General features: G+C 41.4%; 1 protein-coding gene across 1 annotated transcript in view; it reads left to right on the top strand.

Annotated features, from left to right (window-relative positions):
* The window catches only part of GRIN2A (glutamate receptor, ionotropic, N-methyl D-aspartate 2A), a 438,973-nt gene that overhangs the window by 73,199 nt on the left and 341,656 nt on the right, over positions 1–24,118 (top strand). The gene's annotated exons all lie outside the window — the stretch shown is intronic.

Below are 24,118 nucleotides of genomic sequence, written 5' to 3' on the forward strand. Positions count from 1 at the left end.
TTTCTCCCTTTCCCATGCACCTCCCTAGTCCTGGCTGGTGCCATGACTCCCCTGGATCACTGCAATAGCTTCCTCACTGATATTTCTCTTCCACTTTGCCCTTGCTTCTACATATTCTGTTAATAAATCTTCATTAAAACAAACAGTCCCATGACATTCTCCAGATAAAAACCATGTAATAGTGTCCATTAGAATTTATTAAAAAATGCAAACTATTTACCAATCCAAACTATGAGGTCCTGTGTGATCTAGCCTTGTCTATTCTCCAATCTCATCCATTACTACGTTCCCCTAACTCATTAAATGCTATTCCAGATGGTCTCTATTCAACTTTTCAAATTTGCCAAGCTCTTTTTTACCCTGTAACCTCTGAGTATGCCACTCCCTTTGCCTAAAACTTTCTTCTTGTTCTTCACTTGACAGGTTATTTCAGTTTTTATTTAAAATTCTTTTTATTTAAAAAATTATTTTTATTTTTTGTGGGTACATAGTAGGTGTATATATTTATGGGGTACATGAGATATTTTAATACAGGCATGTAATGTGAAATAATGACATCGTGGAGAATGAAGTCTCCATCCCCTTGAGCATTTATCCTTTGTGTTACAAACAATCCAATTATATATTTTTTGTTATTTAAAAATGTACACTTAATTCATTATTGACTATAGTCACCCTGTTGAGCTATTAAATAGTAGGTCTTACTCATTCTTCCTTTTTTTTTTTGTAGTCTGTTTATTTCTTGTTCTTTGGATTTCAGCCTACCTTCGTGGTGTGAACTCACTTGGTTATAATGCATTGCCTTTTGATATATTTTTCTATTTGATCTGCTCATATTTTGTGGGGCACTTTTGCATGTATGCTTGCGAGGAAAGTTGGTCTAGAGTTTTCTTATGATGGCTTGCTCTGGTTTTGGAATCAGGGTAATACTATCATCCTAACATGAGTTGGGAAGTATTCCCTCCTGAACACTAGTTTCTGAAATAATTTGTGTAGGACTCTTTCTTTTTTTCGTTAAATGTTTGATAGAGTGCAGCAGAGGAGACATCTGGGCCTGAAGTTTACTTTGTGGGAGGATTTTAAACTATGGGTTCATTTTCTTTAATTGATACAGGGTTGTTGAAGGTTTCTATTTTTTTTTTTTTTTTGAAAAAGCTTTGATAATTTGTATCTTTCCAGGAATTTGTCCATTTCATCTAGGTTGTCAAATTTATAGGCAGAAGGGTTTTTTAATCCTTTTAATATCTGGAAAGTCTGTAGTAATGCACCAGACTTTATTTCTGATAGTCTCTTTTTCTTCTTGATCAGTCTACCTAGATTTATCATTTTTATTTTATTTTTTAAAAGAGAATCAGCTTTGGGTTTCATTCGTTTTCTGTATTTCTTAATTAACTTCTTAGCCTGAATGTCTCCTCCGAAAGGATGTTTCCAGACAGTTCTACTTCAGGTGGCTTCCCCTTTCTCTTGCCTTCTCCTCTGATTGTTTTCTACCTCAGGTCTATGTGTAATTATTTTTGTTTTGTGTTATGTGCTTTTTTGCTTCTATGTTACTTGCAGATATTGGAGAATAGCAATAAGTCTGCCCAACATGGTAATGTGCTTGGTGCATTTCCAAGAACATATATAGTGGTTTTCAAATATGCTAGCAGAGCAGTATCTATAGTGGTTAGGAGACTAGGGTCTAGAGTTGACTCATCTCAGCTTGAATCCTGGCTACACCATACACTAAATGTGACCCTGAACATGTGTGACTATGAACACAAATTCTGATCCCTTCTAAGATGAGGGCTGTGCAACATGGCAGCTGTGATCAGGAGGCCTGGGGTTTTAGTTCTGGCTCTGTTACCTGTCAGCTGTGTGATTCTTGTGGCAATTACTTCTCTGAGACCCAGTGATATGGTTCGGCTGTGTCCCCACTCAAATCTCATCTTGAATTGTAATTCCCACAACTCCCCCATGTTGTGGGAGGGATCCAGTGGGAGGTAATTGAATCATGGGGGTGAGTGTTTCTTATGCTGTTCTCACAATAGTGAATAAGTCTCATGAGATCCAATGGTTTCAAAAAGAGGAATTCCCCTGCGCAAGCTCTCCCTCTTTGCCTGCTGCCATCCATGTAAGATGTGACTTCCTCCTTTGCTTTCTATCTGATTATGAGGCCTTCCCAGCCATGTGGAACTGTAAGTCCATTAAATCTTTTTCTTCCCAGTTTCAGTTGTATCTTTATCAGCAGCATGAAAAGGGACTAATACACCCAATTTTCTCTTCTTTAAAATGATCTGATGCTAGGAGTACCTAATCATGGGATTACTGGGGGGAACCGGATAAGACAGACATGAGTAGGATCTGGCCCAGGGTTGGCCTGTTGCATATGAGGCATTCCCTCAAACTCTCCTTTCCCAGAACTTCAGCTCTCCCCACCAGAGGGTAAGCATCACTGTAGCAGACACTTTACATGTTTTGTGCACCTCTGTACCCCCACTACCTTGATCAGTGTGGTGTGACAGGCACTGAAAAATGCCTGTGAAATGGATTCTTTTTGTTGCTTATTAAATCTGCAACCGTGAGTTGAGTGTCCTGAAGCTCAGCAGGGCAATGATGGCTTCAACAATCTGGGCCTTGCTTGTCTCAGGTGAGCTGCTCCTTTTCCTTTTAGGAATCTTCTAAACCGCTGGGATTCCCAGGATGAGGACAGGACCTTTAGGGATCTTACAAACCCTAGCAGAATATCAGTTTCCTTCACAGAAGTGGGTCTACCTTCCTTCAACCCTGGTTTGCAAATTCCAGACATGACACTGTGCAATTTGCTAACTTGGCCTGGCAAGAGCACAGGTGTTTATTCAAAGGCTGCGGGACTCCATGATAGAGAGTAGCAACAGAGCCAGCAGGATCCTGTAAGTACTCCTCATGCAACTACCTGGGGTGGATTTAAAGTCAGCTCAGGGCAGTTTCAATACCAGAGTTGGAGGAAAGAGGTTGTGTGTACATTGTCCTCTGCGGATTGCTGCTGGTGTTTATACCTTGTGGTTTCCTTTGGTGGAGACAAATCCACCCTGCTTTTCTCATCCACCTTCCTACACAAATATATCTTGTTATCTCGTGCTGAAACGGAGCATGGAAACGGGCTGGGTCTAGTGCTGAGATCTTCTGCTTAGCTCTTCCAAATACAGAAGGAACTTCCCTGTGTATGATTAGGACTGAAGTACATGTGCTTGGTTCAACATTCCTTCAATCAATAGGAAATCCAGTCATCATCCCTAGCCCTCCATTCCATTCTTTGTGTCACTTCATGGTATCCCTTAGGGGTAAAGATTTCTGAATTCAAAGCCAGCTGAGCTGGGTTCAGATCTCCACATGTCCATTTATGAGATGAACATCATGTCTTCTGTCTGATTCATTTGTCTTAGTTTCTGCCTCTGCAAATGGAGATAATGACAATATGTACTCTGGCATGTTCTCGGGAGGCTGAAATAACACCCAGGCTTGCTGCTCATCGCACAACCTAGCTTTCCTACCTTCGTTTTCTCCCTTCATGAATCCCCCCATGTCTGCTACCTGTTGCCTTTCTGTTCATAAGAGTATTTTGAATTCCTGCCTTATTCTCCTTCTCTAGAAGTGAAGGAGCTGACTTCCCTAAAGTCCATGGAATGCCATTTTACTTCGTTAGAAAAAAAATCACATTTTGTCATGTGCAGTCTCATCTATCCATTCAACGGACATCATCGGAGCACCTTCTGGGGGTCAGACCACTTCCAGCTACTAGGGATTCAGAGACAAACTAGTGGCCGGGCGCGGTGGCTCAAGCCTGTAATCCTAGCACTTTGGGAGGCTGAGACGGGCGGGTCATGAAGTCAGGAGATCGAGACCATCCTGGCTAACCCGGTGAAACCCCGTCTCTACTAAAAAATACAAAAAACTAGCCAGGCGAGGTGGCGGGCACCTGCAGTCCCAGCTACTCGGGAGACTGAGGCAGGAGAATGGCATAAACCCGGGAGGCGGAGCTTGTAGTGAGCTGAGATCTGGCCACTGCACTCCAGCCTGGACGACAGAGCGGGACTCCATCTTAAAAAAATAAAAAAAGACAAACTAGTCATGCTCCCTCTCTTCAAGGGACTTAGAATCATCCCCAGAGGAGGATGCTGTGAACAACCTCAAGTGTGATGCTGTGGCCAGCTTGGTTGTACTAGGGTGGTGGGATTTGGGAGCTTTTTCTTATTTTTATTTATTTATTTTAAATTTTTTTTAATTAAAAAAATTTTAAATAGAGACAGTGTCTCGCTATATTGTCCAGGTTGGTCTCAAATTCCTGGTCTCAAGCAGCCCTCCCTCCTCAGTCTCCCAAAGTGCTAGGATTACAGATGTGAGCCACTGTGCCAGGTCACTTTTTCTTATGTTTAATTTAAAAAAGAATTTGAACAGGATTAAAAAGAAAGTAAAAAAGAAAAAAAAAATCCCCAAACAAACAAACAAACAAACATCTCTTTCACAAATTTCTTTTCTAAGAATGGTCATCATAGTGGATATTTCAGATGGGCGAGTATGCATGCCCCATTTTATCCAAGTTTCTCACAGTGCTTGGGAGTAAGTCTTTTTTCACACACAGTTCCATGCATGAAAGGTGGCTGTGCAAAAAACTTCTTTTAACATGTCTGGCTATACTGTACATATATCTATACACATGTATGCATGTATGTGCATATGCATATGTGCATATACATACATACCTTTGCATATATATATATGCTTACATTTTATTTTGCTTTATTTAGAATTATTATTTTTGGAGATAGAGTCTTGCTTTGTCACCCAGGCTGGAGTGCAGCGGCACGATCTTAGCTCCCTGCAACCTCCGCCTCCTGGGTTCAAGCCAGTCTCCTGCCTCAGCCTCCTGAGTAGCTGGGATTACACGTGCGCGCCACCAAGCCCAGCTAATTTTTCTGTTTTTATCAGAGATGGGGTTTCACCATGTTGGCCAGGCTGATCTCAAACTCCTAACCTCAGGAAATCTGCCCACCTCAACTCAGCCTCCTAAAGTGCTGGAATTACAAGTATGAGCCACCATGCCCAGCCTTATTTGGAATTTCATAGGGAATTCTTATGTTATTAAAACTAAGGCTTATAAGGGCTGCCAAATGGCCTGCCATATGGCTGGTCTCAAATGCATTTAAACACCCCCTACCCCACTGATTTTTTTTTTTTTTACATGGTTTTCTTATATTTGAAAGTTAGTATCTCTGTTAAACGTTGGGCCAGCTGATTCTACCGCCCGGGAGACGCAGGCAACACCTCAAAAGTCCACAGCTCTCTTGGCCCTGATGTGACTGTTCTATTTCACAGCTCATTTTTCTGTGTCTGCAGAAAGACAAAGTACAAACTGTTAACTTTGGAGGTTTTTCTCAGCTTCATTAAAGGGCAAGGATTTTCCTCTCTGGGGGACTGGCTTCATGTTTCAATGGTCGTGGTCAGCATTGCTGGGTGAGGATCCTTAGGCTTTTTGTCAGGGATTCAGGGCCTTCTGGCTTCTCCAGGCTTCCATCTCTAGAGAAGACTCGGAATGAACTCTGAATTCTTCTAGACCATGGCTACCAACTCGGCTCCAGACCCAGGGCGGCACTGCTTTAATCTTGGCAAAGAAGACTAAAGACTTTTTTGTGTAACTAATTAAAAGTTTGCTTCAGGCTTCTTTCATTTTATGCCTTTGCTGTGCTCTTATAATGTTTAGCACCTCCCCTGTTGTCATATCATTTATCATATTGTGGAGTTTCAGGTATTTTATTTTGGTTTTCCTGTCAATCTTCCTCCTAGACTGTACACTCATGAGGGACGTAGAAACCTGACCTGTTTCTCCTCATAACCCTGCCATCGACTGCAGCCCCTGCACACGGTGGGGTCTACAATGTTGATGGGAGCCAAGGGATTGTTTTAGTGATTTTTAAGGCTGGATATTTATTTACTTTTAGGTGTGCTTTGCACTTTTTCTCTAGGGAATCAGGACTCAGTACAGAAACTTGGCATTGTCATGTGGGCACTCTGGAGAATCCAATAATTGGAAAAAATAAAAATGCACATGGAGAACACCATTCCTTCCCATAGCCAGGTAAAATTGTGCTCATGCAAGCTTCGCACATGCAAGAGTGCTTTTAATCTAATCAGATGGAAAGCCAGAGGCAGAGGGGAATGAATGTAACTTACATATCGACTTTTTTTTTTTTTTTTTTGAGATGGAGTCTCGCTCTGTCGCCCAGGCTGGAGTGCAGTGGCCGGATCTCAGCTCACTGCAAGCTCCACCTCCTGGGTTTATGCCATTCTCCTGCCTCAGCCTCCTGAGTAGCTGGGACTACAGGCACCTGCCACCTCGCCCGGCTAGTATTTTTTTTGTATTTTTTAGTAGAGACAGGGTTTCACCATGTTAGCCAGGATGGTCTCGATCTCCTGACCTCGTGATCCGCCTGTCTCAGCCTCCCAAAGTGCTGGGACATATTGATTATTAAGTCGTTTATTCTAGTAGTATTTGTTGGGCTCTTACAATACTCCTTCCTCAAAGTGGCCCTCCTCCTGGGCATGCTACCACCATCCTCCCAGACGCCCAGGCTAAACTTCTTGCTACCGCCATTTTCCTCACACCCCTCACCCTGTGACTACACCTGCTACATAGTATTCATATCCATCCACTTTTCTCTTTTCTCTACTGGCCCAAGTCCCTCTAATCTCTTACCTGGACAGGTTCAATAACAGATGAACAGATGACAGAATGAATACATCGAACAGTTTCTTCAAACTGGTTTGTGTGAAGAGAAATAGCATTTATATTTTTATTTAGTCCTAGAGAAAAAATAATAACCCTTTGCATCTGCCTACTGTCATTTTCACAGTCCCTTCACAAATACTGTATCTTTGGCTATGCTCATGTGTAGGTTCTGTATTTTAAGAAGCACATTGATTGATAAACTGGGCTTGTTAAACGGAACATGACTAAGGGAGGTACAGGCTGCTGGAAGTGGTTCCTGATTAACGTCAACGAAAGGATAAATGTTTGCATTTCTGAGAGTAGAGAGAAATGGGGAAGTGAGAGGGGTGAGTTGATTGTTATACTCAATTATTTGAAGGGCTTCCATCTTGAACACAGAGCAGATACATTCCATGGTGCTCTAGAATCTAAGGGAAGAAGTAGAGCCCGTAGAGACAGAATCTGCCTCCAAAAAGTATGTGGAAGAGCTATGAGCTGGCAAATTAAGTCTAGAGTTCTGTCATTAGAGGTAGTCAGCAGAGTAAACATGTTGGGGGCAGGGATTCTGGCATACATACGGACTCTCTTGTTTTGTAGATTCTGTGAGGTTATTAGGACTTCTGGCGATATTCTCATCTGTAGATGGGTATTGCTTCAGCTGCCTAAACCCGTATCTCCCTGTACCCTCAAAACATTCAAGAGCCATGGCCATAAAACTTCAAGAAGATGAAATATTTTGGGGATTAGTAATACCCTTGATGGTTAGAGTTACATGTGGCTGTGATTCTTCTTGTATCTATTCTGGTCTCATTTAAGATGTCTGTCTTTGGACAAGTTTACATTTTCCCATCTTCACTTTCTTTGTCCTTAAAAAAAAGTTGCAGTTTGCTCTGCAAAATGTCTGCAAATTGCTTCCCAACTTGTGCGAGGAGAGCCCTTCCCCCATCCCCAAGTGTGTTGTTTGTTTCAGTGATGGTGATTCAGAGGCTGTGATGTATTGGCTTATCTGGTTTTGGTGTCAGCTTTCTCATGACTAGATGTATGTCTTTGGACAAGTTTACATTTTCCCTTCTTCACTTCCTTTGTTTAAAAAAGAAGTTGCTGTTGCTGCTGATAGTATCTACTCCACGTAGTTGAGAGTGGGTCTCTTATTAGAGAAAATAAAAGAAATTGCTATATTAGCATCTTCCCAGCTAGTCTTTGAGTTTCTTGATGTCAAGGATCATTCATTCTTTTCTTCCCAGTGCCTACCATAGGGGATGGCACAGAGTAGACAATAGATGCTTGTTAAATGACGCAGTAACTGAGGCATCCACTCCATGTCTGTGAGTGGGGTACATCTCTCAGATTAAGAGTGTCCCAGTGCAAGAGTGATCTAGAACAGTGGAGGAAGGGAGGATAAATGTAGTCATTGATTCTCAAGATTCTGGAGAGACCTAAGTTTGAATCCTAGCTCTACCTCTTGCTAGCTCTGTGGTCTTAGACAAGTTGCTTAACCTCTCTGAGCCCATGTTAGTCCATTCTTGTGTTGCTATAAAGAAACACCCAAGGCAGCCTGTCATGGTGGCGCATGCCTGTAATCCCAGCTACCTGGGGGGCTGAGGCACAAGAATTGCTTGAACCCAGGAGGTGGAGGTTGCAGTGAGCAGAGATCATACCACTGCACTCCAGCCTGGGCAATGGAGTGAGACTCTGTCTCAAGAAGAAGAAGAAGGGGGAAAAAAAAATACCCAAAGGTAGGTAATTTGTAAAAAGAGAGATTTAATTGGCTCATGGTTCTGCAGGCTATACAGGAAGCATGGTGTTGGCTTCAGCTTGGCTTCTGGTGAGGCTTCAGGAGGCTTCCAATCATGGTGGAAGATGAAGGGGGGCAGCATATCACATGGCGAGAGACAGAGCAAGATAGAAGGGGATCAGTGCCACACTCTTTTAAACAACCAAATCTCATGTGAACTAAGAGCGAGAGCTCACTCATTACCAAGGGGATGGTGCTAGGCCATTCATGAGGACACTGCCCCCATGATCTAATCACCTCCCACCAGGCCCCACCTGCAACACTGGGGGTCCCATTTCAACATGAGATTTGGAGGGAACAAACATCCAAACCATATCAGAACCTTTGTGTCCTCATTGAAATAATTGGTGAAAATATCACCAATGTCTAAGAGTTCCTGTGACGATTAGGTGAGCTGATTCTGTAAAATGTACCGCTCACAATCTACAAACATACTCATTGCTCCATAAATACTAACTGCTATTACTGTTATCTTTAGGATTTCCACCATGTTGTCAGCTTTCCTGTCACCCTTGCCTCCACAAAAGTGGTTTGATGTTCTAGAAATTGAGACTAAACTAAACTTTGAATAGATTTTCCCAAACCTACCAAAATATCCTTCAAATTGTAGCAATAACTGTTCCCCCCTAAAGTGGGGCTGTCTCTCCAATGGAAGACCTGAAGGTTGTGTGAGGGATGCTTTTTCTCTTGTCTCCCTCTACTTTTAGCCTGAGATCTATAACAATTTCCAAGGCAGGGATGGTAAAGTAGACTGACAGCCCAAGTTTTCCTTGCAGGGAGATTAGGCTCTTGTCCCAGGTTTATAATTGGTATCCCAAATAATGGACTGAGAGGTGTTGGCCAGAGGGGAGAAGAACTGGCAACATCACCGCCCTAAATGACCCCTGGGATTCTGGCCAAAAATGGGGAGCAATCTTTCTTGAAGACCCAACATCTGCTGTTGCTCAGAAAGCTTCCTGGCAGTTTGAGCCAACTTAATTAGACTGTTCTCTTACAGTGCTCAGAGGTTTTAATCCTTTGGGACAAGAGATAGCTCTGAGGTACTTAACTTACCTGGTTCTTGTGTATGCTTCTTCATGTTGTGGTGTTTAGTTTCTTTTCTCTCCAAGGTGAGCCAGGTGGATCCTCCAGGAAACAGATACTGAGATGGAGTTAGGGGCACAAGAAGTTTATTGAGGGGGCATAGGCACTTGGGAAAAATAAAATAGGGAAGGCAGGAAGCAGAATTGTGCAACGGAGAGCCTCAGACCACCATGCAGACTGGACAGTCTGCCAACCTAACCAGAAAGCTTTGGAGCAGAGGTCGCCCATGAAAGGAGCCCCATGTTGGGCAGAAGTTGCCAGGCCCCATGTCCCCATCACTCCCTGTCACTGGCTGTGGACTGCTGTGGCAGAATGTGACTTCAGCTCAAAAATAAAAGTGAATCCTGAGGGCTCTGAAGCTAGAGGATGTCAGTAACCTGTACCCAGTGGCTGAACGACACATTCTTTTTTGAAGGCAGATCGGATCCAAGTGTCTCCTCCATGGAAGTCACACCTGGAGAATCACACATTGCAAAGCATTGGCCAGCATGTCTGTGATGGATTAACTCAAGTGGTTAGGGAGCCTGGCTGACTGCTACCATCTGGGCCATTCAAGTCAGTTTTCTCCACAAATATTTATTTACACTTACTGGGTGCTAATCATCCTGGTGGGAGAACTAATTTGTTGTAAAGTGAATCCAGCAGGGAGGGACTATGCCTTCAAATAACATAAAGCTGCACAGATGGAATGAACAGTGTGGACAAACAACCATTTTAAAAGATGTGAACTGAAAAGCATCTTACAAGAGTTACAAAGATCATCACTGTAATAATGGCTATCACTTACTGAATTATCAGAATGTGCCAGGTGCTTTCCACATGCCATCTCATTTCACTGGGAGGTGAGTGGGCCTATTACTCCCATTTTACAGACGAGGAAATGGAGGTGCAGAAAGAAGTAACTTGACCAACATCAGTCGCTGAAGTGCATCTCCCCATTTCCATCACCAGCTCTGTGATCCAACACTCAACATCTCTTGCCAGGACAACCAAAGGTCTTCGAATTACTCTCCTTCCCACAAGCATCTTTGCTTTTTGCTCAAACTCCATCCTCTCTACTGAAGCCAGTGGGATCTTTCAAAATGCAAACCCAATCATGTTGTTTCCCTGCTGAAAACGGTTTCATGGCTTCCCATTGCTACTGGGATAGGAATAAAATTTTTCTCTGTGGCCTTCAAAGCACTTCATGACTGACCTCTTCTACTTCTGGAGCCCCACTTGTCACCTGCTCTTTGCAAAAGTGATATTGGCCTTCTTGCAGTTTCCCTCATGTCCCCCTTCACCTGTCTGACATGGGCCCTTTGCACCTGCTGTTCATTCTGCTGATACTTCTTGACTAGTAAATTCTTCTCATGTACTTAAATAGTACTTGCTACAATTTGTGATGTTGCATTTACTTTTGTGATTATTTGACTAACTCCTGCCTCCCTGAACTCCCTCAGTGAAGCTCCATGAGAATGGAGAATTATCCGTCTTCACTGTTGTATCCCCAGCACTCGATACAGTGCCTCTTGCAACCTCGGGAACTTCATGGAATGAGCAGGTGTTTCAGTACTGGTGTTTGAAATAACAAACATTCTGAGTTGAATACCATGTTGAAAAAGAGTTCCTTCTATTTGGGAGTGAGGGAGGGTCCTGAAGGTATCTTCTAGGAAGTAGCATTTGAATCCAGCCTTTGAAGTGAGTTACCTTTATTCTGTTTCTGACTCCAGTAAACAAGCCAGCAAACCAAACCCTTAGAGATGGCAAAACTACGTTAGCAGAGCAGGTGCAGGTCTCTTCTGACCCGTCCTACTCTCGGAGGACAGCAGCTCCAGATAGTATCATCCTTGTGAAAAACCAACAACTTCCACATTTTCTTTGAGCCAGAGGACCACTGGTTAGCTGAGGAGGGGGGTGCAAGGGAGGGAGACAGGATAGCATCCTCTTTCCTTTTCTCAGTTACTTATTTCTCCCAGTGCTGAATCTAGGCACTCCAGAGACAGGGCCCTGAATTCTGAGCTCTAGTGATTTGCATTTAATTACTAAGAATGTATTTTTTTTTTCTCTTTTAAAATTGTAATGCTGCTTGCAGCATTAAAAGGAGTTTCTTCTGGAATGAAAACACCAAGCTTTTGAGTAAGTGTCTTTTATGCTGAACGTGGGGAGTCATCCAAAATAGGGAGTTGATTTTCATAATGGTTTTGCAATTACTCATAATGATGTCCTTTGTAAGTCTTGAAGGTCAAGGAAAAAAATCATAGGTCAGATGCACACGGTATGGGGAATGTTAGAAATTGCGTTGATTTAAATTCCTCTAAGATGGGTGATTTTTTGGAGCATTTTCTAAATTATTTTGAACAACTATTTGGAGAACACAAACTGAAATAACCCAAATCAATGCTAGTTTTATTTATTTATTTTTCCTTTTTAAAAATTTCCATAGGTTTTTTTTTGTTTTTTGTTTTTTTTTTTGGTTTTGAGGGGGACAGTTGGTATTTGGTTACATGAGTAAGTTCTTTAGTGGTGATTTCTGAGATTTTGGTGCACCCATTACCCTAGCAGTAGACATTGAATCCAATTTGTAGTCTTTTATTCCTCACCACCCTTTCCCCCAAGTCTCCAATGTCCATTGTGTCATTCTTATGCCTTTGCATTCTCATAGCTTAGCTCCCACTTATAAGTGAGAACATACAATGTTTGGTTTTCCATTCTTGAGTTACTTCACTTAGGAAAATAGTCTTCAGTTCTATTCAGGTTGCTGCAGATGCCATTAATTCATTCCTTTTTATGGCTGAGTTTTATTCCATCATGTATGTATGTATATATGTATATGTATGTATGTATATATACACATTTTCTTTAGCCACTCATCAATTAATGGGCATTTGGGCTGGTTCCATATTTTTGCAGTTGTGAATTGTGCTGCTATAAACATGTGTGTGCAAATGTCTTTTTGGTAGAATGACTTCTTTTCCTCTGGGTAGATACCCAGTAGTGGGATTGCTGGGTTAAATGATAGTTCTAATTTTAGCTATTTAAGGAATCTCCACAGTGTTTTCCATAGTGGTTGTACTACACCCACCAGCAGTGTAAAAGTGTTCCTTTTCACCACATCCATTGCAACATCTATTTTTTTAATTTTTTGATTATGGCCATTCTTGCAGGAATAAAGTGGTATTGCATTGTAGTTTTGATTTGCATTTCCCTGATCATTAGTGATGTTGAGCATTCGTTCATATGTTTGTTGGCCATTTGTATGTCTTTTGAGAACTGTCTGTTCATGCCCTTAGCCCACTTTTGTTTGGGCTTGCTAATTTGTTTTCCAATTGTTTTTTGTCCCTTGCTAATTTGTTTGCATTCCTTGTAGATTCTAGATATTAGTCCTTTATTGGATGTATGGTTGTGAAGATTTTCTCACACTCTGTGGGTTGTGTGTTTACTCTGCTGACTGTTCTTTTGACTGTGCAGAAGCTCTTTAGCTTCATTAAGTCCTGCCCATTTATCTTTGTTTTTGTTGCATTTGCTTTGGGTTCTTGGTCATGAAATCTTTGCCTAAGCCAATGTCTAGAAGGAATTTTCCCATGTTCTAGAATTTTTACAGTTTTAGATCTTAGATTTCAGTCCTTGATCCATCTTGAGTTGATTTTTGCTTAAGGTGAGAGACAAGGATCCACTTTCATTCTCCTACATGTTAGATGAAGGGTGTTAAGAAAGAAGGTACAGAAGGGTTGGATGCAGTTTAGGGATCTGCTCACATTTATCAGCCATCCATGTCTCTACCACTGCCCACCTCTGGCTCACCAGGATCTAGGATATGCCAATAAGCCTGCAGATTTAGTTAGGATCCCTTTCCAGTCCCTGGGTTTCAGGAAGGCTTAGGGACTAGGAGGAAGAGCAAAAGTGGGCTCTGCCAGCCCCTCTAATGGAACTGGTGATCTAGTCTCGCCAGAGACTCCATTCCTTTCCTGTTGCTTCATAGATGAGATCATGGTAGGATGCAGTTTCCAAGACACCAAAATGATATATGTGGGGTGAAGATTTCGCAGGGAAGAAGCCCAGGTCCTCATTCTCAGTTTTCCAACTTCAAACATCTCTACGATTATTTGTTTAGTGTGTGCTTTAAACCACTTGCATTTTAATTTAACCACATTTATTTTAAAAAAGCAACTTGGCATCAGAGTCAGAAATGGAAAACCAGTATCACTTCCCACAAATAGAAAGTAAGTTGCAAAAATACATACAACGAAGACCAAACAGCTCAGAGACTGCTGCCTAAGGCTCAGAGCCTGAGGCCTGATCTCGCTGTTAAAAAGGGAGATTAGCGAGTGTTGTAGGGTGTTTGGGACTTTTCCCCTGATGTTTTCAGAAGATTTGAAACAGACTTGAAAGGGAACAACTCTCGCACCATGTGACTTGATGTTATTTAATTCTGTCTCCTTGTACCACCTAAAAATTGTCACAGCTAACACCGTGGTACAGCCTCACACCTGGAAAAGGGATCTGGTCTTTTTCAGTAAATTGTTAATTTCGCATTGGTTCTTTGTCTCCTGGGCAGGCTTAGAGAATGTGGCTTGAGAGCCATGGAGAGGACAGATTAGTTTCAAGGAATTAGTGTTTGTAGCAGCACTATGTATGGTGGAACGACCAGTAGGGGAAGTACAAGGAGAATGGGGTACGTGGCACAGGTAGGGAGGAGGGCAGGGAAATGAGACCACCAGCAAGAAAAAACTGATAATTAGAACAGTGGAGTAAAATCTACACTTTCACTGTTGTGTCTGGACTTTGCCCCTTGGAAGACATTTGGGAAAGGTGATGTGGGGCTGGAAGTCTATGCTGACTGGCCAAGATAGTACATTCTGTGTGTGTGTGTGTGTGTGTGTGTGTGTTTTACCACAATTTAAAAAATTAAAAGGGAAAAGAAGAACACTCTTAGTTATCTGAGAAGCAACACACACCATGGTTCTCACACTTTAGTGAACATCAAACCCCCCAAAGGCCTGTTTAAAGCACAGATTGCTGGTACACCACCAAAGTGTCAGATTCAGTAGGTGTGGGTGAGGCCCAAGAATGTGCATTTGTTACAAGTCTCTGGGTGCTCAGGTGCTGCTGCTGGTTGAGAACTGCTCTAAACCATTTACTTTGCTACCCACAGGTCCAGAGAATGTCAGAATGTCACTATCCTTTTGAGCCCTGTAGAGGCTGTCAACCTAGGAGGCACATTATAATCACCCAAGGAGTCTAAAAAACAAACATAGAAACAAAAACATGGATGCCTGGGCCCAAAACCCCCAGTGAATCTGATTTTGTTAGTCTGGGGTGGGGCTTGGGGTCATATGTTTTTTAAACTGTATATGCATTTAGATATATTTTCTTTTTTTTAACTTTTTATTTCAGGGGTGCATGTGCAGATTTGTTACATAGGTAAACTTGTGTCATAAGTAGATATATTTTCAAGCTTACAGAAAAGTTGAAAGAATAGTAGAAAGAACTCTTATATTCTCTTTATCCAGATTCACCAGTTGTTTGCATTTTGCCCTATTTCTTTCACACGTTGTTTTTTTGTAGAAATATCACTGAAGTGACATTGTGTTCTTCTTGGTGCATTGTATCAAGAGATGATGTCAGTTGATCTTGATATTGGTGATATTAATTTTGACTACATGGTTAAGGTAGTATCTGCAGTCTCTACTGTAAAGTTGCTATTTCCTGTTTGTAGTTAACAAGTAAGTTGTAGGGAGTTCTGATGCTTTCTGCTTAGAAACTGAACTAGGAAGATGGGAGACCTGGGTTTCACTGTAGTTCCTATATTTTTAGGGAGATACATTGAGACTGTGTAAATATCCTATTCCTTATCATGTTTTTACTCACCAGCTTTAGCATCCATTGATGTTTTCTAACTCCATCATTCCTTCTCTTTACTAGTGTTCTGCTATAAGGAAGAACATTTATTTTTACTTTTATGCTTTATATTAGCATGGGCTCAAGAATCTTAATTTTTCAGTGGGTTATAATCCATTACTGTCATTATTTATATTTATGCTTAAATTTTCTCAGATTTTGTCGGTCAGCACTTCAACCTGGCTCTTGTATTCTTTTGACACGTTCTTGTCTTAGTGATCTCCGCCTGCTATGACAAAATATCATAGACTGGGTGTCTTAACCAACACAAATTTATTTTTTTTGTGGTTCTAAAAGCCGGAAGTCTAAGATCAGGGAGCTGGCGTGGTTGGGTTTGGGTAAGGGCTCTCTTACTGGTTTGTAGACAACTGTCTTCTCTTTGTGTGCTCATATGGCCTTTTCTCAGTGCATGCTGGTGGAGAGAAAGAGAAATCTCTCTCTTCCTCTACTTATAGGTTCACCAATCCTATCAAATTGGGGTCCTACTCTTATGACCTCATTTAACCTTAGTTATCTCCTAAAAGCCCTATTGCCAAATATAGTCAATATATAGTTTTTTTTTTTTTTTTAAGTGCACATTCCCTTACTTTCTGAAACAATAAGATGCTCTAGTCTTATTTTATACTTTGCCTGCTTTAACCCTGGAATCAACAATCAGTCATTTCTCCAAGGGTCTGGGTTCCTCTTTTAAAAAATGCTTTCTGGGCCAGGCACAGTGGTTCATGCCTGTAATTCCAGCACTTTGGGAGGCCAAGGTGGGCAGATCACCAGAGGTAAGGAGTTTGAGACCAGCCTGGCCAATGTGGTGAAACCCTGTCTCTACTAAAATTGCAAAAATCAGCCAGGTGTTGTGGTGGATGCCTGTACTCCCAGCTACTCAGGAGGCTGAGGCAGGAGAATCACTTGAACCCAGGAGGTGGTGGTTGCAGTGAGCCGAGATTGTGCCATTGCACTCCAGCCTGGGCAACAAGAGAGAGATTCTGTCTAAAAAAAAAAAAAAAAAAAAAAAAAGCTTTCCAGATGAGAATAATATGCAGTCAGAACTGAGAACTAGAGTTCTAAAAGAATCCCCTCATGTATACCCACATTCTATAGATGAAGAAGCTGATATTAAGAGATAGGGAGTGACCAGCTCAAAGTCACACAGCACGCGAGTGGTGGAACTGAGCCTGTAACTCTCACCTTTCCTCAGTTCAGCACTTTTTAAAAATTGCACCCTCCTGAGCCCTCACCGTTTTGTTTGCAAGTGTCTTGTTGATTCAGGGGTATCACCCATTCACTCCATTACAGATTTAGGACATTATAACCAGGGACCCAGTCATCTTCCTTATTGGTATCTCCTCTATACCCATGGCTTGGTGCTGAGCAGAGCGTAACTGCTCCATGAAACCTTGGGGCTTCATATGATTTTTCTGACAGCCAGGTTCTGATGCTTCCCATTTGGAAACCTGGACTAGGAGGACAGGAGACAGGGGTTTCACTGTAGCTCCTGTATTCACTCACTGGGTGATGCATCAGTTCTCCTCTTTGGGTCTCATTTCTCATTGACACAAGGAGAGAAACCACACTACGTGAGCTCTCTGGTGATGTCTGGGGCAGAGTTTCCTAGACAATCTCTTCTCTGCAGTCTTAGACACCCTGGGCAAAAGCCAAAACTGACACAGTGGCACGTCTCCCTCATGTAAGTGGCCAAACTAAGTCACATGATCATACTCAAAGTCAAGGGATGAGGAACTGTATCCTGCTTTTTGAGTGGCAGAGACCACAGAATCATATGGCAGGGACATGTTTCCAGTAAGGGATGAAGTATTGGGCCAATTGTACAATCATGCAATCTACTGCAAAAGGCTTTTTTCCCCCCACTTTGTGGCCAGGGTATTCCCTAAAATACCCAGAGACTGTGGTTCTTAAATATAAGGCTGATTAAAGCTGATTGATGCCACCTGACTATAAAACTGTCACTTGAGTGAAGGTGCCAATGCTACACGACAAATGTAGGAGAGATGCTATATATTAACTGTATGTTTTTAGAAGCTATGGAGGCCCAGCCCCTCCCACAAGTCGGGGCTGAACCCAGTGGTCCAGTAAGATGGAGCGGCCTGATGAGAAGCAGGACACACACCTGGGATGTGCCTATGATCATTGAGATCTTCTGACAGAGGCTGCTCCTTTTGGAGCGAGGCAAGATATTAAAGGACAGTTTCCTATGAGACCTGCAGGCTGCAAGAGCAATAATACCTACCCCCATCTGTTATTATGACATACTGACCCTGCCTGCAGTGCTGAGCAACTATGACTCTGAGCCCCACTTGCTCTTCTTCCCTCTGGGTCTCAGAAAGGTTGGCTGGGTGTGGGGCTCACACCTGTAATCCCAGCACTTGGGGAGGCTGAGGCGGGTGGATCACTTGAGCCAGGAATTTGAGACCAGCTTGGCCAACATGGCGAAACCCCATCTCTACTAAACATACAACAAATTAGCCAGGCATAGTGGTGGGCACCTGTAATTCCAGCTACTTGGGAGGCTGAGGCAGGAGAATCACTTGAACCCAGGAGGCAGAGACTGCAGTGAGCCGAGATCGTGGCATTGCACTCTAGCCTGTTTAAAAAAAGAAAAAGCAACTTTTCATGCTGCCTTTTACCTTATCTTTTATTTATAACTTGAGATTTAATGCCTCTGAGGACATGAGATGGAAGGCTTAAGAGAAGGGACTTGAGTTATCTGTTTAGTTTGAATCCCGTCTCCATTATACTAGCTTGCTGTGTGATCTTGGACAAGTCACTTAACCTATCTGCTCTAGTTTACTTATTTGTTAAAAGAGATAAAATAGAACTGACCTCATAGAGTTGTTATGAGCATTAAATTAGGTAATATATTTTATATGTTTGGAGCAGTGCATGGCACATAGTAAGCAGTCTATAAGAGTTACTTACTGTAAAAGGCAAAATCATTGAGAGAAAAAAAAAATGCTTAATTTTCCTTCTGTTCTTGAGAAGAGAGAAATTCAGACTCTTGAAGACACCCTGATCTCTTTCCACTGGCCCCTGAAACCCCTGGAGGCAAAGATGATGCTGTCCCCTGTATTCTGACTGCTAACGTGGGAAGAGCTCACACAACATTGCATGTCTGCTGAAATGTTAATTTATAATTCAGTGTAAATACTGATTTTCCTTGGACTGTAACAAGACTCCCTTTCTAGAACAGGAAAGATTAAAAATATGTGCATGTAATTACGGTGTTTATGCTACTTTAAAGAAAAATATTCCTGAATATTGTTTGGGTAGAAATACTTAGAATGAGGCTAGAACCATTCCAGTCCCAATGACTCCTCATTTGACCAAACTCTTCTATCCTTTGTTGAAAGGACTAGACTGGAGGTATATCAAGGCATGTAGATCATTAAACTATTGCGTGGGCTGTTAGAGGATTAATTATTTTAATACCTTTATTGATATAATTTACATATCATAAGATGCACTCATTGTAAATATGTAATCCAGTGATTTTTAAAGTAAAGTTAGAGATTTTGCAACCATCACCCCAAATAAATTTTAGAACATTTTCGCCAGCCCTAAAAAAATCATCTCAGGCCTGTCAGTCATTGCTTCTAACCCCAGCCTCAAGCAACCACTGATCCACTTTCTGTCGCTATAGATTTTCCTTTTCTGGAAATTTAATGTAAATGGAATCATACAATATATAGTCCCTGGAGTATGGCTTCTTTCACTTTGCGTAATGTCTTTGAGGTTAATTCACGTTGTCACATGTATCAGTGTTTTCTACATTTCTATTGCCAAATAACATTCTATTATCTGGATATATAATATTTTGTTTATTATTATTTTTTTGAGGCAGGGCCTGTTCCCCAGGCTGTAGCTCACTGCAGCCTCTGCCTCCGAGGCTCAAGCAATCCTCCCATCTCAGCCTCCCAAGTAGCTGGGAGGGACTACAGGTACATGCTACCACACCCAGCTAATTTTGTGTGTGTGTATATTTATATATTTATACATATATACATAAATATACATGTATATTTACATGATTTCAACAGCAAGTTATCTTGATAAGGTTCTACCATCTCTCAAAAATTTATAACAAGGCAATTACTTCCCAAATCCCCTTGAAATTAATTCCATCCTCCTCCAGGAGCTGTGACGGGTGGGAAATGAAACTGATGAGGTATACATAAGTATACCTGATCATGATGAGGTATCTTACATGTATACATAAACATACATGTATGTAATATACATATTATACATACATATATTATACATGTATATTTATATATTTATACATACATATTTGGTAGAGATGGGGTTTCCATGTTGCCCAACTTGATCTCAAACTCCTTGCTCAAGTGATCCGCCTACCTTGGCCTCCAAAGTTATGGACGTGGCCCACTGTGCCCAACCAATACTTTGTTTATTTACTAGCTCATGGGTATTTGGGTTGTTTCTACTTTTTGTCTGTTAGGGATAATACTCCTGTGAATATGTGCCAGTCTGTGTGGATGTGTGTTTTAATTTCTCTTGGGTTGATACCTAGAAATAGAATTGCTGGGCCACATAGTAAGTGTACGTTTCAGTTTTTAAAAAATTGCCAAACCGTTTTCACAAGTGGTTGTACAATATCACATTCTCATCAGCAATGTACAAGGGTTTCAGTTTTTGTGAATCCTTGCCAGCACTTGGTATTGTCTGTATTTTTCATTACAGTCATTCTAGTGTGTATATGGAAGTGGTATCTCATTGTGGTTTTAATGTTCATTTCCGTAATGACTAATGTTCAACTCCTTTTCATTTCCTATTGGCCTGTGTATTTCATCTTTGATGAAATAAGTATTGAGTATTGAGTTTTTTAGCTCATCTTATTTTTGAGCTGTTTGTTTTATTATTGAGTTGTAGGAGTTCTTTACGTATTTTTGATATAGTTGTTTATCATATGTATGATTTGCAAATGTTTTCTCGTAGTCTGGCTTGTCTTTTTATTCTTAATGGTGTCTTCGGAGTGCAAAAGTTTTAAATTTTAGTAGAGACGAATTTGCCTGGGTTTTCATTTATGTCTAGGAAAAGAATAATGAATGGTTTTGTGTCTAAGAGCTTTTTGCTTAACCCAAGGACATGACGGTTTTCTCTAATTGTTTTTTCTAGGAGCTTTATAGTTTTATTTTTATATTTAGGTCTAAGATCTATTTTGAGTTAATTTTTGTGTGTAGTTCGGAGATAAGGATTTAAGTTCACTTTTTCACATATTGGTACCATATTTTCCCAGCGTCATGTGTTGAAAAGACTATCTTTTCCCTATCAAATTATCTTGTCATGTTTGTCAAAAATCAGTTGACAGTGTCAGAGCTTATTTCTAAACATTCAGTTATGTTCCAGTGATTTATTTGTCTATCTTTCCCTTAATACCCCACTCTCTTGATTACTGTAACTTTGTAATCTGTTTGAAATGAGGGTAGTGTAAGTCCTTCACCATTGTTTTTCTATTTCAAAATTATTTTGCCTGGGTATAATTTGTTTTGGCTACTGGAAACCCCTCCCTCTTGGGTCTGATAGGGCTGGAGATAGATATGATAAAATAGAGTACAGGGGACAGAGAGCAGCAGACTGTGTCTTGGTCACCATTGTGTCTTTAGCACTTCTTATGGTGCCTGGTAGGTCCTAAATACTAAAAAAGCTGTTAAATAAATGAATAAATATATCAAGATTTTTTAAAATCACATGGTATCATCCACGTCTTGGGATTGAGAAAATTTCCAGGTCAAACTAAAGAGGTAAAATTCACCAAGGTTTTGATATGCTCTGATGTGATCACTACTACTTGAGCCTCCCCCTCATCAGTTTCATTTCCCACCCGTCACAGCTCCTGGAGGAGGATGGAATTAATTTCAAGGGGATTTGGGAAGTAATTGTCTTGTTATAAATTTTTGAGAGATGGTAGAACCTTATCAAGATAACTTGCTGTTGAAATCATAGTTTGCCGTTTAGACCTCTGTTGTTATTATCTGATTATCTGATTATTATTATTGAAAGTTTTATATGCCTAACAGTATTAGATATTGAGAGGACCTTCCTACATGTTGCCTCTTCTGCTTGAAACAGAGCCCCTCAACCCTCCCAGAAGGAAGCACACATACCCCAAACTCTCTCATAATTCTTAGACATTGTCCAGACCTCAACCTCATCATCATTCCTTAGAAAAATCATTCCTAGACCATAACCTGTATCAACTGCCCTCCTAGAACCCACCATATGCTTCTCCTTGGTAACACTTATGGTGGTTGCATAATTAACATTCATTGGTGTGCTTATTTTTTAAAGCTTTATTGAGGTATAGTTGACTTACAAAAAATTGCACATATTTAATGTAAACATTTCGATGAATATAGACATATGCATACATCTGTGATACCATCACCAAAATCAAGGAGTACTGAACATATCTTTAACCTCCAGGGTATGTGATTAATGTGTATTTCTCCTAGGGGATCATCGGCTTCATAGGGGCAGGAACTGTACTAGTTTTCACTCACTGTTTTGTCCCTAGTGACTACCACAATAGTTGGCAAAGTACAACTAACATTTTACCGAGCCCTTGCTTTGTGCCAGGCATTATTTAAATGCTATGAATATATTAATATACTTAACAACTACAGTAGCCTCTTGGGTTGGTCCTGTTGTCATCCCATTTTGTAGATGAGAAAACTGAGGCATGAGGAGAGAGATTATGTAACTTGCTCAGAGTCATACAAACAATATGAAATAGGGCATACAGAAGGGTGTCAATAATTATTTGTTAAACAAATGAATGGATGAATAAGAGAAAGAAAAGGTGAATGAGGCTATTCCCTTGATCTTAGTTGGAAGCAGGGCCTCTACAAGAGCGCTGACTTTTCTTTTCTTGCGAGATGGAATACAAGGCTATGGGGAGCCCCTGGACACTGGTTTGGACTCCAATGCTGCTGACTCCAGAGTGAAGAAAAGGTGGGGATTGGGATAGTCTAGGAAATGCTGGCTTCACACAACAAAGCCGAGTGAGTGGGAGCCAAAAATAGCCAGTCCTTTGAGTAGAAACTCCTCCAGGGAGGAAACATTTCTTTGAAATTGGACACACAAATTAGCTAATGATATTCAGACACTAAAGAACTGCATGTTCCCCAGACAGCCCGTGGCCTCAGGATCAGACGCTGATCTTGTGGAGTACAGAGTAAGAGATGCCACAGGTCTGGGGTGGGTATAGATTGTTGTGTCTGCCATCCTCACTCATAGCCCTGAGCGCAGAGGTGAGGACACAGCCAGGGCCAGCACTGTCCTTCCATGTCTGCCAATCCCTGCCTCCCTGAATGTCCTGGGCTGTTGGTCCAGGATGGAAAGTGGCACTGTGGCATTTTTACCTGTCTGTACTCAATGATAATTGACATGACACAGAGTCTATGTTGGCAGTATTTCCAGACTTTAGGAAGAGTTTTTCAATCTGGGAGCTTCTAACAGAGGCTCTGAGCCTGGGATGTGCAAACTACCTGCACTTATCTTCAAAATTGTGTCCAAATGTGTATTTCTCAAGGGAGAGGATCCAAACTTTCATGAGTAAACAACAACAGAAAAAACTTTCAACAAGGCATGGGATGTCCCCAAAAGGATGAGAACCCATGATGATGATACTGATAATAGCAATAATAAAGTAACTTTACTGAGTGCTTGGAAATTGCTAAGGCCAGGCGTGGTGGCTCACACCTGTAATCTCAGCACTTTGGGAGGCCGAGGTGGGCAGATTGCTTGAGCCCAGGAGTTCAAGACCAGCCTGGGCGACATGGTGAAACCCTGTCTCTTAAAAAAAAAAAAATTAGCTGGGCATGGTGGTGCATGCCTATAGTCTCAGCTGCTTGGAAAGCTGAGGTGGGAGGATCACTTGAGCCCAGATGGAGGCTGCAATGAGCTGAGATTATGCTACTGCACTCCAGCCTAGGTCACAGAGTAAGACCCTGTTCCCCAACCCTGCCCAAAAATAAATAAAAAAGAAAATGCCAGATATGCATTAAGTCTCTTATATAGATGATATCATTTAATTGTTGTATCAGTTTAAGCAGGTTCGTGCTACAGTAATAAACAGCTCCAAAATCTCAGTAGCTTATGAAAGTTGATTTCTTGTTCCAGTTATGTGAGGTTAGTTGCAGCTCTGCTTCATATCTTAGATGCAAGACTCAGACTGAGGGAGAGCTCCTTTCTGGATCATTGCTAATCTCATGGAAGAGGGAAAAGAGAAGGAGGTAGATGATGAGATGGATCTTAAAGTTTCTCCTGGAAGTGTCACCGTTACTTCCAGTTACATTCCACTGGCTCCCAGCCCAACATTGGCAGGGATTTCAGTTGTCCAGTAGGGAGGAGTCCTGTAGAGAGGACAGACAGTGGATGTTTGAACAATAACATAATCTATTACATTCCTTATAAAAACCAATCGGTAGATAGATAGTGATTATTATCATTGTCCCTTTCTTACAGGTGTGGAAACTGAGGCTCAGGTTAACTTTCTCCCCAGTGCTGTGTATTTGTTAAGTGAGAGGTTCAAGATTTGCATGGACTCGGTCAGACTCTTGAGCCTACAGCTTTAGCCACTGCATTCATCGACTTCCATT

Source organism: Mandrillus leucophaeus, unplaced genomic scaffold (genome assembly GCF_000951045.1).
Source record: "Mandrillus leucophaeus isolate KB7577 unplaced genomic scaffold, Mleu.le_1.0 Scaffold263, whole genome shotgun sequence".
NCBI lineage: Eukaryota > Metazoa > Chordata > Mammalia > Primates > Cercopithecidae > Mandrillus > Mandrillus leucophaeus.